A 16,936-nucleotide genomic window follows, 5' to 3' on the forward strand; every position below is an offset into this window, starting at 1 on the left:
TGCTCAACAACCTTCTAACTATACCCTGATATTCTACAGAGACCTCATTTGTTGAAGGATAAAGACATTTGAGGGTAAAAGGCAAACAAAAATTGTATTTCAGTGTGGTAACTAAATGATTATCTCCAATATAATCAATTTTTGAAGCAAATAAAATGTAAACCCCTTGCTAAGTCTCCTGCAGAGAACATTTTACTACATATGGTAAAAATAAACTTCATAGGATAACAAATTAAAGACATCTGTGCAACTAGAATTGTCAATTAAAATTATAATCTAATACATACAGAGGCAGAGCCAGGCAAAATTTTTGGCCATTTTCCATTAAACATATTGACTGGGCTGTTACATAAACCTCTCACTCAGAAGTTTTACTTGCTCACATGCTTGATTAAAAAAAAATAAAAACAAACAAACCAACACAAGAACATTTACATGACTGTTCTATCAAGAAAGACATCATAATTTTTACAAGCACAGCTGTCTAGTAACTCTTTCTAACAAATATGAAATTTCAGACATACTGTATTTATGAAAAGACATAAAAACAATTGTCACTAACTTAGAGTCAAACAAGGCCTTTAATGCACTTTCTGACACTTAATACTATTTCATCAATCTTTAGGGTTCATGTAAATGTATGGATAACTTAAAATGAGTTCTTATAAACTAGGAGATAAGAATCCCTTTTGTTTTATATCTGCAGACCTTTATGTGTGACAGCAATTGGTATATATTGCTGATAATACCTTATTGGCAGCAACATACTCTTTAGAACTTAGAATCCTTGCTGTGTTATAAATAAAAATACCTGTCTTCAGCTGAAAATTACAGTAAAATGAAGGATAAGAAATAATTACCTAATCTTTTGTTCTCTGAGCATATTTAATATTTTGGTATGATTTCAACCTTGCTTATTTGACAGAAGAGCAAAGGACTGATCCTGTGAAAAAATACTTTAGCTAAATACAACCTAATTCAAGGCCACATATCAGACAGGTGCCAAGTAGTTCTGAGTTTACTGAGCAGCAGTGAAGTTTTTGCAATTGTTTAAACAGCACGATAAAAGCTGGAGAGCATCGAGACAGTACCCAAATTCAAAAAGCAGCATTCATGGGTGTTTACTACTGCCAGCATTAAAACACTGGGGAAAGGATAAAAAGACAAACAAACAAAACCTTAAATTAAATTAAAACTTTGGGGAGAAGGATAAAAAAGCTTTAATTTCTATTCTTTGCTCCCAGAGACACCACATTTCCACAGCACTGGCACTCCTGCTGTGCTGGGATGCCTCCCTGCTCCCCTCCCTGTGCCCCCTCCCCAGAGCTGGTGCAGCCCCTGCTGCTGGGGGCTCCTTGTCTCCTGTGCTGGTTGGCACAGGACAGGCCAAACAGAACCGGGAACTCTTGAACTCCTATTGCCTCATTTCCTCAGGAGGCTCAATAACGGGTTCTCCTTTCTTCTCCCAAGCTACCAACTTCCATAACCATTAGAGGACTTTAATGCCTTTGCAGCCATTCTTGCTTTCTCTGATTTGCCAAGGCTTGCAGGTTCAGAATTACTCTGTAGAGGGAGAGGACAGCAGACCATTCTGCATATACCTGACAGGTAACTAGTCCAAAAGACATGAGAAAACAACCCTGAAAACAGCTTTCGGTATAGCACTTTTGGAGCATAACTCTCTTCCAAGACAGATCTGGACTTTTGCCTTCTTCCCCCCCAATTTTTTTTCCAGTTCATTTTCAGTATTTGTTTTATATTTACTAGGTTTTGTAGAACACATAAGTGCTCAACAGGTGCCTGAAGTTATGTCAGTATTGGATTATTCTACAATTTCCCAGACTTGGAACTCACTTGGACTCCTAATCACATACTTCATTAAGAAAAAGATAATTGGCTTCCTTGAAATAGTGGTGAAATATTCACTTTGGCTGAAAATTTCTGACCCGTGAGCAAAAATACTAGTTCTTACAGACATCTTAATGGCAACATTCTTCCTGAATAAAGAGCTATTGTTCTGGAACAATACTTCTAAATCTAAAAGGAGAGGGGAAAAAAAGAAAAAGATAAGTTAAAATTACTTAATGCAAAAGGCTGAAAGATGGTTTGGTGTGTTTCACATTTGATTTAAGATTGTGAAAAGCTTCAGTTGAGTCTTATCTGCCTTTTAATGATAACTTAGGCCTTGCAACTCTCCATTGTTAGTCTGCCTATTCAGATACAACTTCTCCACCTCACAAACTCCCAAACTTTGCAACCCTGATCTCGTTACACAGGTCATGCTTAGAAAAATTGAAATAAAAAAGCCCACAGCTTTGCATCTGTACCTGTCCCTGCAACAGCTCTCCTACTTACGACCAGCATTCCTTTAAAAGGGACACGAAGTCTCTTAGTTTTCTCTTTTTGTTTACAGCTTCAATTGCTACATCTAAGCTCGGGCTCCTTCTTGTTTTGGCTCGGGACAAAGTCCAGTTACTTTGGTGTTTCATGCCGCAACTTTCATTTCAAAGACCAATAACAACGAAAAATATCTTTCTGCCTCAAGAGTGCCCCCTTTCCGTCTCCCCATCCCAAATCTCAGGTTACAGTTTGGGCTTTGCCCTGGCACGCTCCTTCCAATACTCTTTCATCAGCCATATCAGCCAACCCCAAATCACCTCCTATCACCCCCTGGGGCCCTGCAGTCTCCCACCCCAGCTCCTGCAGCGCCTGCACAGCTGCACCATCTGCAGCCCCCTGCATGATTCATCACCCACCACAACAGACCGGGATTATTCACTGTTTGAAAAGCTACAGAGCAATTTACATCTGTTTCTGGAAGAGATTCAAGAAGCCTGAATTCGCCTTCTTAGCAGAGAACACCACCACTGTGTATTTTCAGTGGTTTTATTTCACTAATAAACTCTATTCCCTTGCCCAGACATAGTAACATGACTGATTTGATAAACTAAATTCAGCTTAACAGAAGAATTTATATCCTATCAAAAAGAATGACCCTCAGACAAGGTATAACAGATTTAGGCCCCTTCTGCTTGCAAGTGTACTTTTGCAAACTGAGTCATTCCAATGGGCTAGCTTTCACATTCTTCTACTAGCACAAAAAAAATCTAATGTCTTCTATAAACAGCACCTGGAGTTGTGTAGTTTACTTGTTCTTCATTGTGCTACTATTTCACTCATTCCTTCAAAGTATTTTTACAGGCTCTTGTTGCTCAGTTATTACACTTAAATAAATACAAAAATAAAACCTGCTAAAAATAAACTAACTTCAATTTAATGCCATGTCACAACTCAGAGCACCCAAAGTGGAATGAGAAACAAAATTCTTTCACTTTTTGTTTTGTTTGCTTGTTTGGGTTTTGTTTTGGATTTTTTTTGTTATGACAAAGGCCTTCAGTTTTAGTCTGATAACCTAGACATCCCTACCTTAAAAAGTTTTTCTTTGCAATAAATGTATCACACAAAACCAAAGTTTACAATGAATTAGCATTGCTGACAAGAGCCTTGGCAACTGGCATGAATGCAATTAATCTACATTTTTTGGCAAATGGACATCAAGTACTTGTACTTGCAAGCTCCTGACACGACAGATAGAGGATATTCTTGGGACACATGACTTCACAGCTCTAAATCAGGTCACTCACTACAGCATGGAGATCACAAGCCCCACGCTCCTGCGAGATCCAAAAGTGTTAAAACATAAGCGATTATTTTCCTGCCATTATTTTCCCGGCTCATCCTCCCCATGCCACGAAGGGTGTCTGGTTACCAGTTTAACGGCAGTACCAGCATTGCCACCCCACTCCATTTAACTGAGGAAGCATCTGAATTGCAGAAAGGTGGAACTAAAACATGAGTCCAGGGAAAGAGCCAGGATAAGAAAGCCTGTTTAAAAAGCAATATATGTACTTTCATATTCCAGTTTTACTTCACTTTGTAAGGCATTTCAGCTGGCTTGAACCACACTTTGAAAGAGCAGTTATGGGGACGCAGCATTTCTCTGCAGAGCCAAACTGAGTCATTGATTGCAAAATAATGTTACCTTAAGGGTACTTAGACAAGCTTAAGTAACGTAAGAGCTCCCTCAAATCACAAGGACATCCCTTCCACAGGTCCCCGCACCTTCCCTCTCGCTCCTCCCTTCCCAGCCACGCCACCACCCCCCGTGCCTGCGCTGGCTCCCGCCCTTGGCCACCCTGCACTAGTACGGGAGCCCAGAGCGGGGCCGAGCCGAGTGTCAGCGTCCTCCGGGACACCACCCTGGGCACACCGGCCTGGCCCGCTCCCAGGAAAACCCCAGGCCAGGAGCACAGCGCTGTGCCCGGGAGCCAGGGGCAGCCTGGGGAGGAGCACGGCTGTGTCCAGCCCCCGAGAACAGTCCCTGGCACGGGTTATTCCCCGGGCAGACACGGCCTCGGTGAAACCATTCCGTTCACTGAGTAACACGGGAAAACCAGCCAGAGATGGTTGAACAGACCCCCCGAGGGGCTGCAAAAGGAGGGACAGAAACACACGGGTGGTAGATGGAAAGAAGGGGCCTAGATCAGACCTATCACGCTCTGTAACCACATTTCTTGCTGTAGTCTATATCTGCAGGGCTATCAGGAACAACAGAGAGAGAAGACATCCTATTTTCTGTCCTTTTTGCATTTATGTGCTCATTCATACACACACACACACCCGCCATGTAAAAGAGAAATCGAATGAATGAAAGCTGCAAACTGAACAATTTTATTCTTAAAGGCTAATCACTTCTACATTTCCACAGGATTTATTACAGGATTTATAATCTTGAGAAAATGCAACTCCTTGTAAATTCAGCTGGAATTATGGCAGCTCAGTATGCTGAGAATCAGGTGCCCAAAATGTACATTTAAGTTGAACATTTGACAGTGTTTTGAAAACATGGGCATGTTTATGTGCAGTTATGTCTGTGTGGCAGCACAGAACACAACAGGTACAGCTGCTGCTTTTTTCAAAGGCAGTATCCTGTGCTGCTTGTCTCTTACTTACAAGGTACCAAGGCTGCTGCCTGATTTGATCAGTCTGGCCTGCTTAATTGCACACAGCAGTCTTTTATCCTGAGAGGGGTAAGAATAAATAAATTTCACTATATATATATATATATATATATATATACACATATTGTAATCTTCCCCTGAAAATTGCCAACGAGGCAACAATAGTCACTATGACCTCTGGGCTGCAATTAATTTTATTTTAACATCAGAGTGAGTGCATTAATGGACATCTGTGCTGGAGCATTCCCCAGCCCTAGGCCAGAAAGCCACCAGGCACTGCCTGCTGATGAATGCAGGAGTCTCCAAAGAAGTCTCCTGACACGAGGCCCACCTTCCCCCTCACACATGCTGCATAAAGATGGGGGGGAGTTCTTTTGTTCAATGGCACCCTGCCCCACGACTCCAGTGTCAGGTACTTCATACCATTCTTGCTGAAGCAGTAACACTAACAGCAGGTTAGGACATATCATCACTAATTCAAGTCTTCACTTCCAAATAGGTGTTGCAAACAGACAAAAGTTCTTCTTACCTTCCGAACATTCACATTCAGTGGTTTGTTCTGTGATTTGTTATATCAATCATTTCCAGTAAATAATTATTTACAACAGAACAGGCATATAGCACTTATTTGTGTAACAAAAAAAAAGAATGGCAATACAAGCCTGTATGCAAATAACAGTATTCACTCAGCCTAACAGCGCTGGCTGCATGGATATATACAACAAAACAGTAATCCTGCCTCCAAACCTTAATCACAGGCTGTGAAATAGTTTCAAATGATCAATTTTTATGATCCTTTTTTTTTTTGTTAAATATAAATAACAGTAAGTTATTATGGTACCATTTTTTAATGTAAAATACATCAAACTCTAAGCTATCCATAATGATACATTCTCTCAGCTCCAGGATATTATACGCTCACAGATGAGTAAGGTGTTACTCAACCTGCACTTCATTTGCACACCAAACAGCATTTCTGGTTTCCTTCTATGTACTTACCAACAAACTGAAAACAAACTAATGAGATACCAAAAAATGAAATATGAAAATATTGGACTAACTCGCTTTCACATGTATTTCATCTGCCTGGAAACAACTTCAGTAGCTGCTCACTCCTCTGAGTTCCTCAAGGCAGACACATTTTTGAACAAGTTTATTTTACTATTTGGAAAGACTGAGTAATTTCTCAGTTTATATATTTTTTAAAAGCCATGATAGTATATCAGCATTTCTAGAAAGGAATGGGTAATTTGCCAAATGCTGGCCACTCTACTTCTAGTGTCTCCACAGGCACAAGACACATTGAACTTAAACCAATAAATTTAGAGGAATATCGTACCAGAGAACAAACTCTGCCTCTTTGGTAATTTGCATCTTTCAATCTCCAAAGTAAAAAAAAAATTCAACCCCATGTGCATTTTAAGACACAGCAAAGACCCACACAAACTACTCACGTAACAACTCAAGCCTCAGTCAGCATTGGAATGCCAATGAGTTGTATTTTATAATTTGTATTAATCTGTGCACGAGAAGCCCTTCACTGGACACAGAAATTACACTTCCTAGATATTTAAAGACACATGCAATGCACTTATAAATAAATACTGTTTCATAAGCAGAAACTATGAGAACTGGTATGAGGAAGTGGAGTCAGACTTGGCAACATCTCAATGCCACATGCAATCTGGTCACACAACAATCTTCTCATATCAATTCAATGTTTTTAAGACATGCCAAATATCACACTCTTTCAGAGATTTTAGTTTTATTTTGATGATTTAGAGCCTAACCCTACCAGATAAGTACTTTTTAATTCAGTGAAAAAAATCAGCATTCTGCTTCATAACAAGTTGTTCAATATTTAATTTGACAGTGAAATCCTGATCACTCTACTTCTAAAATATTAAGAATTCAGAATTCTAATAACTATTGCCTAAGACCATAGTAGATATCAGAACATAAGGAAGTTTTATTTCCTCTGCTCTCCTGATTGTGCTACTACTTTCTGTTTATCAATTATTTATTGGCACTGCTTGCTCAGATTTCTTTCCTTGTCAGTTGACTATACATTCATCACTCCTGACAGTGATTCTACCCCAAATGTTTGTTCTTCCCTAGCTGTTCAAGAACAATGCCAGGACAGCCTCCAGCCCACATATGTACTCACCACTTCAGGTAGTATCTTGCAAGGCTGTAACAGAAGTTGTTTTCCAGAACCTGTTCCCTTTCCATTTCATGTGCACATTGGTGATAACAAGTGGTTCTTCATCAATAAAAAGCTGCTGACATCCTTTCTTAAAAAAATAAAAATAAAAGAGTCAACAAAATTTCCCAAAGCTTACTATTCTGATTTTATATTGAGATGATGTCATTTAAGGCTTTTCAAAAAACATTCCTTAATGCTTCTGCAGGAAAAAAAACACTGTCATTTCACTTGGGCTAAAATTACATTTTAAATGATTGAGGCTTTTAATACATCACTAGTTTTACAGCAGGACCACACTGACATCTAGCTAACTAGGGAATATGACTAGTATATCCCAGTATCATTCTGATCTTTTTTCTTCATACTAGAAAAATTCAAAACCACTCAGCTAAGAATATTATAGTGAAAGCTCTGTGCTATTTTAATTATCTGTTCTAAAGCAAAATACTTTTACTCATAAGGAGCATTCCCAGAAACGTCCAAGTCTTTCAATGGAAAAACTGTTATGGTTTCCAAGGGGCATAAGATGTCTTTGCAATGGGCCTTTTAAGTACCATTTACACCCCCAAAGGTACAGATTTTGCTTTTATATACTTTACAAGGTCCATTAAAAACAACAACAACAAAAACTATACATACCTCTAAAATGCAAAAAATTAAAGATTTGGGGAGATTTTGAAAGAGCAGTCAGATTAAAAGAAAGTTAAAATTCCAAAATTCTTTAAGAAAGTATGCTTGAACATATAATAAATATGCATTAATTTATCTTCCAAAACAAGTATGGTGTCCCCTTTTTTCCCCTTGCAAAAATATGCAAGAAAAACAGAACTCAAATCTCAGCAGGAAAGCTACAATAAACTAAAGAGAAAAATAGTGCTGTTTGCAATTTTGAAGTACAAGCTGTTCTAAAAAGAAAAAATACTAAGAAAAATTCCTTTGCCCTCCTTGTCCATCTTGGGACAACAGTGAGCATTATAATCCATAGTCTAGAACAAGATAAACACCTTAGGCCATATATCCTACTCTCCTGTAGAACATAATTTCCCCTTGTATTTTTATAACACTCCACACATGAAATATTAAAAGCATAACTGGATGAAATCACAACTGAAATGTAACCCTCTCTCCCATGGTTTAAAATTCATTATAGCATTTATGAACACTACAGGATTAACAGGAAATGAAGACCTTAAAGAACCACTGAAAAGCAAGTGACAAAACCACCAGGTGATTGGGATGTGCAGGTTTGCAGTAGGTAGCCAGAACTCCCTGTGCACCTGACTGCAGAGGATGACAGTCAATATAAAGTAGCAAAAGACTGATAAGAATTTTTTTTGGACCACACTAAGAGTTCCTTCCAAACATGGGAAAAGGGAGGGCGCATGCTGCCTGCACAGTTCCACAAACCTCTGATAAAGTCTGCACACCCTCATCCTTCCAAAACACCACATCGTGTTACTCAAAATCCCCAAATCTGCCACTAAATGAACTAGGAGCTGATGGCCCCTTGGCAGCTCACACCAGCTAACAAAGGTTATGACACTGGTTTAGCTTTGAGCAGACGTGTGACCACATCACATGAACCACAACTGCCCTTGGTTCCAGCATGAGACCAGGTAACCTCAGTGCTCAGTCAGGGATTCAGAATTCATAAAGGAAACAGTTTTTATAGCTGATCGGCTTTGCTGCCTGCAAAGCAAATATCTAAAAGTGATCAGTGCAGGATGCCAATGAGAAAATCTGTGCATGTTCTGTAACACAAGTGCAGTTTGACCACCACTTTCCTTCACAACAAAACTTATGTGACACCCCTATTAGCGCAGTACTACTAAGACATCCAATGCCACCAAAGTGCCAGACATTATCATTCCAGATAATCGTGTCTGATGAATCCTGTACTCATACTACTTCCCTCAGCGAGCTTAGGAACAGCTACCCGTGTTACTGAGACTGTGCCAATCTTAATATAAATACAAGGCAATACGTCTTCGCGCTCTTTTCCATCAGTACTTCTGGAATGCCTTCTGAAGAGCAAGTGGCCAGCCCCGGAGGGACAACAAGAACTCACCCAACCAGAGAGCCCCCACTCCTAGGACAGAGGGCTCCCCTCCGAGCGGCCGACCGGGAACAGCACAACCCGCCTGGCCCAGCCAAGCCAACAGCGGGAACCTCCAGGCTCGTACTTTCTGCCCAGTGCCCGAGTTCATTCCAGGTTAAGGACAATCCAGATGTGCCCCATTTAGGACACATGACAGTTGCCAAGCAGCACCCTGTGTGACGGGACATCACACCCCCCCCGTTCCCCGTTCCCCCGGGGTTCCCAGGCTGGCTCTTTACCTCCGCCCGCCCGCGCTGGGCCGGCTCTGCCCGTCCCGCAGCCCTGGGCCCGGTCCCCGCAGCCGGCGGCCGGCGCCGAGCCGAGCGCGCAGCGGGAGCCGCTACAGCATCTCCCCGGGCCGGCTACCTCCGCCCGCTGCCTCCGCCGCTCCGCCGAGGGCTTCGCACCGCGGGGCGAGGGAGATAAGGAGCAGCGAATAGCGAGGGAGGGGAGGAGAAGAGAGGACAGGTCATTAGCAAAGCCGCCGCCGCGTTAGCGAGGCGGGGCCGTCACCAGCCCCGGGCGGGCGCTCCCGCCTCCTCCCCGAAGCCCCGCGGGACTCGGGCACGGCGGGGCGGGGGACGCCCTTAGGGCAGTACCGTGCATCGCTGCCCCTGCGGGCTGCGCTGCGCCGGGCCGGGCGGGCACCGCCGCGTCCCCGGCTGCCGGCGAGGCGGGATCGGGGTCGGGACCGGGACCGGGAACAGGGCGGGAGCGGCCGGTGACAGGTCCCGGAAGTGAGGTCGGCACACACCTCCCGCCGCGGCCGCGCGCCATTGGCGGGGCGGGGGCGGCCCCGCTCCCTTCGCACCCCGCTCAGTCGTCAGACCCCTCGCACCCATTTCAGTCCTCACACAGTCCTCAGACCCCTCGCACCCATTTCAGTCCTCACACAGTCCTCAGACCCCTCACCCTCATCTCAGTCCTCACTCCCCTCACAGCCGTCACAGTCCTCAGACCTCTCGCACTCCTCACGGGCCCCACAGTCCTCAGACCCCTCACAGTCCTCAGATGCCTCACACCCTCCCCTCAGACCCCTCACAGTCCTCACTCCCCTCACACCCTCCCGTCAGACCCCTCACAGTCCTCACTCCCCTCAAACTCCTCACAGTCCTCAGATGCCTCACACCCTCCCCTCAGACCCCTCACAGTCCTCACTCCCCTCAAACTCCTCACAGTCCTCAGATGCCTCACACCCTCCCCTCAGACCCCTCACAGTCCTCACTCCCCTCACACCCTCCCGTCAGACCCCTCACAGTCCTCACTCCCCTCACAGCCTCCCCTCAGACCCCTCACTCCCCTCACTGTCCTCACACCTCTTACGCTCCTCACTCCTCTCACACCCTCCCCTCAGACCCCTCACAGTTCTCACTCCCCTCACATCCTCCCCTCAGATCCCTCACAGTCCTCACTCTCCTCAGACCCCTTGTTGCCTAAAATGGAAGAAAAGAACTCTCAGACCCCTCACTCACCTCACATCCCACCGGCCTTGGGTCCCTTTGCGCCGCTGCAGCTTCACTGAGATCGGGGCGAAGGTAGGCGACCCTGAGGCACCAAGACTTTTGATCAAGTGTGTGCCCGCCTGCCTGAGGGCAGGCGAGGGGGGACCCATCGCTGCACAAAAACACTGCTGGCTTTCCAAAATCATGGAAGCCCTTGTTCGCCTTCACATTTGCACTTTGTTCAGGGAAAAAAAACCCAAAAAACAAACTTACAAGAAAACCCACTTTATCACTGACCTGAGTAGTCAATGGCACAGTGCCGGGAAGGTGAAACATGATGAGTCGCTTCAGATGTTTCCAATGGGAAGTTGATTGAGGCCCAGAAGGGAAAGGAGAGCACTGTCCTGAGGGCTCAGCGCCCCTACTGCAGTGAGCACCACACTAAATTCCACAAATGTCTCATAAATTTAAGCACATGGCCCTGGACACCAGAGCACTCGGTGGAGGAACAACAGTAACAGCAGAGGCTCAAAACCCCCAAAAGCATGGCTCATACCAAACAGCAAAAGGCAACAGAAACACCCCAGAAAACAAAGCTAATGAAAGCCCTCACATTTATTTTACCTTTTTAAGACTATTTCAAGCTGGTTCTGGTCACAGCCCAACTTCTCAATCACTAGTGCTCCTCCAAGGTCTGCTCCAAGCTGGGACAACACCCAATGCCACAAGAATAATTTGATTTAGTTGGTAAATTCCCAATTTTAACACCTATGTATTTCCTCCCAGTCTGTGTGTAGCAGAGATCAGCTGATAACAAGCATCAGGGACTATTTCCATTAAAGATATTATCTGAGAAGACAAGTTTTTCATTCAGTTTGGTTCCTTCCTTCCTTCCAACCTGTTTCCCCTCATGTGTGGGCAAGGAAGCTGTGGAAACTGAGGACATTTGTATGAGTTTCCATATTGAACTTTCCGATTGGGTTTAGGAGGTCTATTTGCAAGCGTGCTCGTATTGCTGGTCCCGGAGGTGACATGGCACAAGCACTGCAGTACAATTCCCCAAAGTAATATCTTGGCATGGATGCAGGCTTTTGCCTCAGGAATATACACATTTTATGGATTCACCACTGTTGCCAGTGAGAGGCCTGCCAGGCTGGCTGAGCTTTATGCTAGCTGCTGAGCTCATCTCGTCCTGACTCACGAACAAGCACATCCAAGGCAGTAAAAACACAAAATATTTATTGGAATTTAAAATGAGTTGTGGGCTGTTTCCTGTTTATGAGCTGTGGGCTTCTCGTCCCACACCAAATGTGTAGCAACCTCCGTCTACAGCACGGTCAGCAGGGAGGGCTGTGTTACCCCAGACATGGAAGAGAGCTCTCTTAATCCCTGTATTGGAAGTGTTTCTTCTGAAGAATTTGGATATTTTTCGTCCATAAAAACTGCTGATGTTGCAGAAAGCATCTGTAGTGAAGGAGTAGAATCTATTCTGCACTTAAAATATTTATACAGGAGACTGTACTGATTCCTTTTTTACTGAAAGAGCTTTTAAAGTGTAGATTACTGACTGGATTGTGTAAATTTGTATCACATTTCGAATCTTAATAACATACTAAATATCATAAACATCCATTAGCTATTTAAATGTGCAAGCTTTTAGAAATCACAAATTAGATTACTTACTAGGCTTTTAGCTGGAATAAGATATAATTAGTGTTATATTCTCTTAATATGCAATAACCTTATTGCTATTGCCTAACAACTCGACAGTTGTGAAACAAGCAGCCAGATTAGTGCAGTAGTTGATTTTCCATCTTTCCAGTAGCCAGCCAGCTTTGCCAGAGGTCTGCACAGCCACATGCAGCATTTCTGTCACAAAATGTTTTCCTTTGCAGAACAAAAATTCCTTTTCCTTTATTTAAAGGCCAGACATGGAGCCTCTCAAAACAATTCTGTGGGAGCAGATGAGCAGATCCAGTCAGCACAGACTCATTCAGAAGCCTGGGAGAGAGACTACACCAGGAAAAACTGCCAGCACCTTCATCACCTCCTCCAGCTACAGGTAACACACGGGAAGTGGGCTGACCCTGCACTCAGATGGTTGCTGTGGTTTCTCTTGCTGCTTTGATGACAAAGGGTTTAGCAGACAATGGGGCCTTGCTTATGCTGGGTCATGACGAAAGATTTTCCCAAGAAGGTGGATACAGCCACAGAGCCTCCCCATTCGGGTATTTGTTTGAACAGGCACTGCAGGCACCCAGTATCGTAGCCAGCCCTTTATCAGCTGAAACAGCAGATATACAGTTCTGTTTGTCCTTGAGTGATTACTGAAGTTTTACAGAGCTAACATGTGCTAAGTGAAAATTAATTTAATACCACTGAATTACTCTTCTTAAATGAGTAGAAGAGGCTGGACCATCACGAGGCAAGAAGTTTTATGAACAGAGGTCACTAGCAGAAGTCTAGAAAACTATCCAAGCATAATTTATGCCTTTTATGTATAATTTTGTGCACACTGAATCCTGCCCATTTGTGCCTCGTCAAAATATGTCAAAGCCAAAAGTCCCATGTGATAATGAACAGGAGATGGTTACTTCTGATTCATTTAATATACACAGTATGCAAATTATTGTTTAAAGAGCAATTCTCTCTAACCAGACCAACCCCCTTAAAAAAAACCAACAGCCAAGAAAACTGTTGGAGCAGAGGAGATCTGTGAGATGTATCCACCCTGAGCTTTCCTTAGGAAGCTCTGCCCCAGTAGAGCAGTTTGGATACAGAAATGTCTGTGCTGCTTTGCTTGGCTGTTGGTTTTAGGGCAGGCTGGATTTGCAGGTTGGCTTTTTTTCAGATGCACGTCTCTCTCCTGGATTAGAACAAAGCTCTAAGACTAAAGGTGATAAATGAAAACATTTAGATAAATCACAGGAGGCTCATCTGCCTCATTTGAATATGACAGGTTTTGGATGGAACCAGGATTCAAGTTACAGGTTTACACAAGTCTAGTGTTCCGCAAAACTATTTAGACATTCTTTCTGTTTTGTTTTGTTTTTAAACCTGAGATTGTATTTCCCAACAAAAGAAGCAATTGAAGTTGTTACTTATAAATTTTCGTTAGAGATGTTTACCATGCCATCAACGTAAGGTATAGACTCAGTCACTCAGATAACTTCTATCTGTATTCGAAAGTTACTTTGTTCAGTACTTCTTCCTTATTAAAATAATTCATTATTTGTCAGAGTGTCAAGATCAAACGTTCCAGGTGTCCATACGTCTCTTCCTGTGTCCAAAAGCCTTCAGACAGTTGCATGTAAGATCACAGTGCTTTGGACTTATTAACGCTTCCTAAGCCAGAATGTTTGGCATTCCTCTCATTGCTCTTCTGGAGGAACCAGAGGGGAAATGAGTGACTTGAAAACAGTTTATGGGGCAAAAGCAATTACTCTTAAAACTCAACTGTGGCTTTTCTTCCCCCAATTTGCCTAACCTTCTCATCTGAGTTATTTCTTCCTTCAGTGTAAGATTCCTTTTCTATATGTTTCTTTTTGTGCTGGACACTACATTACCATATTCTGCAGGATTTAGCAGATTTATTTGTGGGGTTTGGTTTTTATCTCTGAGAACTGCTAAAAATCAGCTAGACTTAATATAATAAAATTACACATTTTTAGAAAACAAGTCACTGCTTGGTATCTTGAACTGGATAGAAGTTTTGTTATTCTGTTACTGGGGTTGATTGCTCCTTCCTTCAATGCACATGGTACATGCCAGAGTGTGACTGAAGGGATAACAGTTTCCTCCTATTTTGAAGTTTTTTCCTATTATCCTTGGAAATAGATGCACTCTTAATTTAATTGCTTAATGCATTTTAATTTATTGATCCCTGTATTTCCAGTCCTTTGAACTGAATACTGTTTGAATGTTTCCTATTTCAAAGAAAGAGTTTCTTTCCTTATCCAGGCTTCTCACTGGCTCCTACTTTTGTTTTGTTGGCTCTGTGAAGTCTTCATTGCCCCTTTTCCCCAGTCTCAGTTTCCCATTTGGTGTTTTATCTGTCCCACTGAGATTCTCTTGGGCAACATCCTTAAAATCTGTCCCTGTTTGTCCCCACCATAACTATTATGATTTGTATCTTACAAGCTGACTATTGCAACATCTCTTTTGGCCTTCATTCTACCCCCTCTCCAGCCAAAGCCATCTTTCACTGCCCCCTCTCAAGTCTCTTTACTATTTACGTCAACTCTGTGCCCCCCTTTGATGTCTGTTTCCAATTCCCAACCCTTCTTTCCTGTAACACCTGTGTGCTCTCTACTCTCCTCTAAGAATCCTGCAGAAAACCTGCCCTTCCCCTGCAGAGCTTGTACGTGAGCATGACCCAGCAGAACACAGAGGGAAGGTAGAATGTTTGGTGGATCGTGTTTCTTAATGCAATTATTAGTAACTTCTTGGTTTTCTCTTAAAAGTGTCTTCCTCTATTTCCCTGCAGTGTGTGTGTTCCCTCAAATGGCTCGATCAGCTTGAGCTGTCACTGGTAAATACTCCCAGCATGCTCCCAGCAGTGCTTATCTACTCTTGTCTGGCTTTAGTTGTAGCCTTAATGGAAGCTTCAGAAGTCTCTGTTTATGCAGATTTCAAGAAGGAATTGCTGTGAAAATGTCAGCTTGCTGCGATCTCATCTCTTTGTAAATAATTCAGTCCAAGTGCAGAAATTAAAACTGACGATGCAACTTCTGTTTGCCAATGTACTCTGCACACCACAGGCCAAGTTCTTCGTGCTCCAAGCACATCTGCTTAGGAGGGAGATGCAGTGATGTTACAGGCTGTGCTGCTGCCAGAGCACCCAAAGAGAGGCAGTGCGAATCAAGTGCTTGTGTGCTCGTTTTGGTGCAAAGTCCAGTGGCTCCTGAGGGCAAGTTCAGAGCTAAGCTGCTGTGCTTTGGTTTGGAGCAAGGCAGTTAAAGGAAAGGACAGGTTGCTGCTGTGTCCAGAGTGGTAGCACGTGGCACTAGTGCCATGTGTCCACTCAGTGCATTCCCAGAGCTCACCCAGTCAGTTTGGCAGTCCTCCAGGATCCTTCATACGAGCAGTTTCTTTGCCTTGTACTCACTTGCACTACTTACCGCTTGTACTACTTCCCCCCAGAGGAAGGGCAAGTATTGTCAAGTAAAAATGTTGAGTTTAGGTGCTTAGGGTGTGTAAATGTGAGACTTAGTCAAAGCAATTAGCTGAGTAACTTCAGCTTCAATTATTTTCCTACCCTGTTTCCAGGCCATGACTAACACTTGCAGTGATACACACCCAGCCTTTTCCAGCGTTCACAACCAGTACACTGAGCGTTGGCCACAACGGCCTGGGATGAAGAACAACCACAGAGTCCATTTCTGAGCTCTTTGCTTAATCATTGCACATCTACAAGTCAAATTTTAAAACAAAAGCAACACACGTATAAATGCTTTGTCGGTACCAGTTTTTCCTTTAAACTTCGACTGTCCATGTTCTGATTCAAGTATTTCTCACTGTTCTTTACACTTACCAGCTTTGCTGTGGGAATAGGAGCTGCCCATAATTAAGTCCTAGATTTTTTTAAAACAAGTATTTCTAAAATTGTTTTAAGTGTTTGATAAAAGAATTTCTAAACAAGATGTTCAATAACACAGAAGAGGGAGGTCAGATGAGACTTGAAAACATATGCAGATTGACTGTGCTATAAAACAGATTAACAAGATCATTAGTGCCTAGAAATTGAGGCTCGCCTCAGGCTGGCAGCAGAAAGGCCACAGTTTTCTGATCCTGTGGCCTCAGAAACATCCCAACACCCAGTTCCACCTTTTTTGTCCTCATGCCACATTGCATCACTCCTCAATCTTCCCAATTCCAGCTCCTGGCAGGGCCATACTGTGAACCAGATCAGGGGACCTGTTCCACTGAAAAATAAGAGAAAAAAGCATCAGAAAATAAAAATCATTTCGCAATCTAATTCATGGCACACACCCCACACCATGGAGGTGGCACAATGTGATGGTGGAGCTGCACCACCTCCCAAATCAGCCTGGCATCAAACCCCAGTCCAGCCCAACCAAGGACACAGAGAAGGTGACTGTAGTAGCAGGGGATCTGAGGGATAAGGAAAGAGGGCAAAGGGCTTGTTTTGCTTAGGAGATGGCTATAG

The 16,936-nt window shown here is 43.2% G+C and overlaps 1 protein-coding gene across 8 annotated transcripts in view; it reads right to left on the reverse strand.

Moving 5' to 3' along the window:
- PPARA (peroxisome proliferator activated receptor alpha) overlaps positions 1–16,936 on the reverse strand; it is a 117,705-nt gene that overhangs the window by 19,213 nt on the left and 81,556 nt on the right. For 5 of the 8 annotated variants that reach the window (XM_039386583.1, XM_039386584.1, XM_039386580.1 and 2 more), the window contains 3 exons: positions 10,798–16,691; positions 9,565–9,724; positions 7,189–7,315 (listed from right to left, as the gene is read on the reverse strand). The gene's annotated coding sequence lies outside the window, so the exon portion shown is untranslated. Of the gene's footprint in view, positions 1–3,644; positions 3,718–7,188; positions 7,316–9,564; positions 10,322–10,797; positions 16,692–16,936 lie in introns of those variants that run through there. The other 3 variants (XM_027742511.2, XM_027742504.2, XM_039386585.1) reach the window with 3 other exon arrangements.

This window comes from Pipra filicauda, unplaced genomic scaffold, assembly GCF_003945595.2.
Source record: "Pipra filicauda isolate LSUMZ 115617 unplaced genomic scaffold, ASM394559v2 scaffold493_size893225_pilon, whole genome shotgun sequence".
NCBI lineage: Eukaryota > Metazoa > Chordata > Aves > Passeriformes > Pipridae > Pipra > Pipra filicauda.